The 6,194-nt window shown below is 34.2% G+C and overlaps 1 long non-coding RNA gene across 1 annotated transcript; it reads right to left on the bottom strand.

The window, feature by feature from the left end:
* Window positions 1-537: 537 nt before the first annotated feature.
* On the bottom strand, window positions 538-4,438 carry LOC107077791 (uncharacterized). The gene is made up of 5 exons (XR_001478788.2): window positions 4,333-4,438; window positions 3,456-3,507; window positions 2,418-2,428; window positions 1,819-1,863; window positions 538-855 (listed from the first exon to the last, which is right to left on the bottom strand). It is a non-coding gene; the product is annotated as an uncharacterized lncRNA (long non-coding RNA).
* Window positions 4,439-6,194: the final 1,756 nt, after the last annotated feature.

The following is a 6,194-nucleotide window of genomic DNA, read 5'->3' as shown; positions in this document are numbered from 1 at the left end:
CCTGGAAAATGTTTAATTTGGTAAATTTATATGATTAATATGTATATATTATTAATCCCAATACACTTAATAAAGTATTATTTATTTGTATACCAATTTCTTAGTATAATTGTGTATACTATAGTAAAATTCAAGTTCTTTAAAGATAGGTTGGACCATATGAACACAAGAAAGGTCCTTGCTGGTTCAAGAACTCACCTACCATGTTTGGTTGCTAGTAGCTAATTGACTAGGGTAGCTTCTTGTCTCTTGAAATAAGTAAAGTTGTCTCTTTCAACAATGAGGCTGGGCATCTTGTTTTATAACCCCAGAGTCTTCTATGTAAAAATGTGCTGCCAGTTTTCAGTTTTATATGGAACATGCCATAGTTTCCACTGGTCTCCTATGTTTTGCATTTCAAATTTTGCAAATCATGTTTTGAATTTAGCAGCGAAATGATTAATTTAATCTGCCATTGAGGTGCAAACCCCACTGGGGTGATGATCAAGCAGCTACTGTACTTTGTGCAAATACTGAAAGAACACAGTATATCTAGAGGATGTTTCACATTTCTTTTTTATTATTTACCTTTTTCTTTTACAAAAAATTAAAGTTTCTTAGTACAGTATAATTGTTTTAACTTGAACAAATACTCCCCATTGAATATATTGGGTTTGTGTTTGGTTCCTGGTTCCATTGAAGAGGATATGGCAGTCATTGTTTCAGGGCTGAGTTTTTTTCTTAGTGGCCACCTCGCCCACCCTTACCTCCACCACCACCATGACCATGACCCTGGCCATGACCATGTCCATGGCCAGCTCCTTTCTCCGCATGTTCTCCTCCTTTTCCTCCTTTTCCTTGTCCCTTTTTCTTTCCCTGGAAGCGTAATAAAATCATTGTTATTTTACTGTTTGGATATTTAGCCATTCTGCTCTATCATTGTTTCCCAGTTGTACTTGTGCAAGTGCCTCCATTGCGTTTTCAGGTTTGCCATTTCATCAGCTGATACATGTGTCAGGGCAATACTCTCTAAGACTGCTGGATACTGAGCCTGCGAATGTGACTGAGTGTTTCTCTTTCACTGCTTGTGCAATCATTCAGTTGGGTAAGTGGGTATTGTGTCCAGTCAGCATAAAAGCAGACTGGTTCAAGTTCAAGTTTCTAACTCCACAGCCTGCATAATGTCCTTTGCTGTCATTATATTGTTTCGGCTAAACTTGGTTCTTAAAGGGCTAGGATGTACAGTATTTCTTTTGGTTGGAATTTGCAAAAGAACTTTTAAAGTTCACTCCCCACAGCTCTAGAAAAGAAACACAAACTGCTCCTTTGAAAGGAATTTTAAAAAGCTGCAATGACTGAATAATTTACTGATGGAAACATAGCCATGATGATATCAGTTTAAGTACCTTTTCAATATTAGTTATTCTTTTAGGTTTATTTTATTATTTTATTGGCTTCACAGCCTAAAAACATTTCAAAATAATGCAACGTGTATGTCCCACATAAAACAGTGGACTGGGCTGGTGAGTACTTTCCTTCATCTTGACATGAAACAATTTCCATGGTAAACTTTCTGAAAGGTTACTATACAAACTGACTATTCTAGAAAAAATGATTTAGGAAAGATATGTCGTATCTTATACTCGGAAGGGAAAGCATCTTAGTATTGTGCTATATATTAACACCTGTTCAAAAGCTTTGCAGTGGTTCTTAAAAAGAACTGGACCACAACTTAACTTTTAGTTGCGACACAGTACAGTTGTTGAAGTTCGAATTCTCATTATCTCATTTGGTTTTGCTAACTGATCTAACTGCTTTATCTACAGTAGTTAATCCTACCTCATCAACAGATCCTCCTTCTCCTGCAACTCCTTCCTGAGGAACCTGTTAACACAGCAAAAAGGACATTTAGGCAATCTTTTATAAGATTGTAAGGATGACTAAATAGTAATATTGCATGGTCCATTTTTATTAGTTTTTTCTAAATTTATGGCAGTAATACCTTTGATTTAGAATGAATGTTAGGTTGGAAAAATTGAGAATGTTAATCATGCTCAGGGTTCTTAAGAGAGAATTAAAAAAAATACAATTAGCATCATAGTTGTTAAATATTACGAAATATTATTATAATCTTGAAATTAAAGGATATTGGAATTATAGGATGTCTTGGAATTATAGGGTATTCATTTTTGTATGCTAATTTTGTACATTTCAACTTTTGTACATTTGTGTAATTTCTAATTGATTTATAAACGACAAAACCAAAGACTAGCAGTGCTTCAGTGATTTAAATTTGCATTAGTCAGCATGATCTGCAATACTTTTTAATTAATTATTCACTGCTTTTCCATTTTTCTCACATTTGTAAACGTTTCTGATCCTCACAGGGGCTGAGAGGAAAGCTAGATGAAATGTCCAAAATAAAAAGAACACCTTACCTTTGGTACTGCTGAAAAAAACAAACAAACAGTACTTATGAAGTACAATAGATATATAATATTTTCCACTTTTTATTTGTTATCGCTAATTGTATACACAATAAAAAGTTAAAACATTATTTTCTTTACATGTAGACAGACATTTATCTTGCGCCAGTCATAAATTAACACTACCACAAATGCTGTAGTACTAGCAGGGAGCTGGATAACAACTATATCAACTGTTTGATACAACTACTAACTGCAATTACCTTTTTCCTGTTAACGAAGATTGCTAGCATTTATTAATTGGATCTAATCCTATTAATTCTAGGATGAGTATATCATGCTTGAATGAACTGTGATTATGATTACATGATCTACTTTCTAAATATGAAAATGAATTCTGAACATTGTCATTATCTCTTCACAATACATAACTTTATAAAACATAAAATGTCTTCAGAACTTCATTGTCTTGTTTTTTTAATATAGATAGGATTCTTTAAAGCCCATATCTTACAGGTAGCAATGTACTGTATTTTGCTTTAGTAAATTGATTTACATATTTAGTACAGTGATGTGACTGACTTGTTGATGCAAATCCAGTTTGTAACATTTTCATATTGCATAAATGCTTAATTAAATGATGGGTAGAGCAAATATACATTAATTCACTATGTCTTGTGAGGTATTTGTACTATTGTATAAGCATCTGTGATTTTGTCAATATTAATTGATTGGACTTTTATCATATTGATATAAATCTTCTGTCTTCTCTGAGTGGTAATTAAGATCAAATATAACTGGGAGTACTATTAGTAAGCTTGAATTATTATGTTAAGCTGAAGTAACAAAAATATCCCTCTAAATTAATATTGGTATTGAATTGAGTAAATTAGTTACATGAAGTAATGTTTTAAAAAATACAAGCCATGCAACAATTGTCATTAGTTCCTAAATCCTAACTGGGATCCTACTTGTTGTTACATCATCTTTTTGCAGAATATTGTCTGTCTGCTTTTCATTTAAAGAAAACAAAACAGTGCACACACTGACCTGGGTCACTCATGTTGATGTTCCTGATGTAGGATGGAATAGAAAAAATGCACTGGACAACATTGAGGAAAAGAAAGTCAGAAAGTGTCTTAAGGGAATAAATTAAAATGCACATGGCTGTGGGTTTTTTATTACAAGATCAAGTTAGAAACAATTGAGAACCTAGAAAAAGGTAAAAACCTGACTAACTCAAGATAAACAATCATTATTTTGTCTTGATGTTTAATGTGATTTAATGTGTGTCAGACTAAAATGTTAGCCTAAAATGCAAGAAGGATCTCTCTGTAAGTATGTTGCTCATATACAGTAGTGGCACACAGACATATGACTTATTCTTTAATAAAAAAAAATATTTCTCAGTTTTCCATCTCTGCAGTCTAGTTTGTCATTATTTAAATTTAACTTAATAAAAATGAATGTACAACAATTATTAATTTAAACATCTGAAGTATAAAGCATAAAGAATTTTTTAAAAACCAAATTATTTGTAATCATTTTTGCTTAGAGTTTATTAGTAGAAAGTGACAGATATATCACCCATTATTAGTTAATGCCTCCTGCTGTCCATCTTAAATCTTTAAAACAATATTTCTGTTTTCATTTTTAACCATCACAATGAAGTGAACTCATAGATTGAAATACTTCAAAGTATTACTGTACATACTGTATGATCTATACCTCCTAGGCATGATATCTGTCATTCACACTTTTATGTTTGTGTTCATTTATGCAGGCTACTACTGACTCAGAGATTCAGAATTACAGATGCTATTTCATTATATGTTTTGCTTAAATGCTTTAATAAAATGTCCATGTTTTTCTGTCCATCTTTCTCAATATGTGCAGAATAGGATTAATGGGCACAAAATTATCTTACCTTTTGTGGGATCTTCACAGGATATTGATGAATTAGGTATTCGCCCTCTACTTATAGCCTCTCTGATTCACTGGTTTGGAATTTAGAAAACCTCACCCATTTTAGTCATTGAATAAGGTAGACAAGGAAGGTAGTGCCGAAGAGATAGAAAATGGGTGGGGCTCTTGTAGAAAAGCAGCACAATTTGAAGATTAGTACACATGTAAGACAACACATGCTATCAAAGCTGCAACACTGGTTACAGTAACAAAATATTATTTTGCATTGATGATGCAGAAGAATATTATGACCATTTGCTTTCATTTCTACATTGTGACAAAGTTGTAATACTTTTATAAAATTCTTCCAGAATATCTCAGAATACAGTATGTCTGTGCATTGCAGTTTTCAAATGAAATATCTGAATAGAATACTGCATAAAATGGAATAATAAATGTATTAAGCATTTTATCAGATTATATGGGGATTTTTACTTTATTTTAAATGAAATCCTGTTTAAATACAGCTACTTTAATGTATACACGCATTTAAGGAGCATCTACAAGTCACTCTTTAGAACCTGATACTGTACAGTATGTACATCACTCTCTTCTTCACAATACTCACTCTCATGTTGTCATGCTCAGACCAGTAGCGGCTCTCAGTCCATGATTGACCCAAGAGACCGCAACGTTCCCCTGAATCGCTTTTGTACCGACACTCTTGAGTTGCCCGCCCATGCGCCCATCAACCTTGCAATCAGCCACCCAATCTTCCAGTTCATCATCCCAGTTTTCCCCCCTGTAATCCCCAAAATGCCACTGGAATGGAGCTCTGCCATTGAGATATCCAAGATAGTGCTGTGCTCAGCTCTGCTCTGAGCCATGCCTACCCAACCCTGAGAAATCCTGAAACTTGAGAACTGAGATCCGAAATCTGCCCGCATCTGCTTGAGACCAACCAGTACCTAACCAGTGGCATCTTCCCTGCATCCATCTGCCCGCCACCACTATTTTTCTTCCTTTCAGTTCTTACTCTCTTACCATTACACAATGATTCTCCGTTCCTCTTTGGAGTTTTTTCCTTCTGGAAAACACTGAGCTGCTCCTACTGGATTCCCAGCCTGTTTGTCGGATGCAGCTTTCAGCTACAGCAAGCCACATCATAAACATACTGTATGTATCCATTTTCTTCTTGTCATCTTCAAGAACTTACAAAGGCTTTTCTCCTGCAGGAATGCATATTCTTACATGTAGTAAAACATTTCTTGGAAATTCAGTTGAGTCTCTAGGTATAACGTATTTACCCACAAATGCATCTGACATGAGATGTTTAGGTTATTCCCTAACTCATGTTGTATGAGTTAAAAATGACACTGGTACAACTGTGTTCTTTCTAACTCTGTTACAGTATGTGATTAGGTTTTGATCTTTGCTATTGGAAAAAAAATGATTCTGAAAGAGTGGCCATAAGGGTATGAACTAGGTGACCAATTTCTAATTGTTCCATGACGTAAGCAATGAATCCTGAATTCAATGTTCTGTCCAGAAAAAAATCCCCATCACAATATGTGAGAGTTTCCCTTATCAAGACTCTTTAAAAAGTATTTTTTTGAAGATTTGATAACTTTGCAAACTATAAGAAACACAGTGAAGAAGAACTGGTAGCACATGCAGTCAGAAAGGACCTCAATTTGAATTAAACACAGGGATTAAAAAGGCAACACCCAAGTGCTCTAAAGAAAAAATGGATGTAGTGGTGTGGTAAATATTTTTAAAATTATTGATAATTATAGCTTGTGTCAGCCTAGTGTAGCAGAATGCGTTTTCAAGACCTTGAAAAGTCAGAACTTGCCCACAGGAATGTTGACATTTGCTCTTCAA

The sequence above is a fragment of the Lepisosteus oculatus genome, chromosome 8 (genome assembly GCF_040954835.1).
Source record: "Lepisosteus oculatus isolate fLepOcu1 chromosome 8, fLepOcu1.hap2, whole genome shotgun sequence".
NCBI classification, from domain to species: domain Eukaryota; kingdom Metazoa; phylum Chordata; class Actinopteri; order Semionotiformes; family Lepisosteidae; genus Lepisosteus; species Lepisosteus oculatus.
The sequence above is the reverse complement of the archived record's forward strand: the minus strand, read 5'-3'. Positions and strand labels throughout refer to the sequence as shown.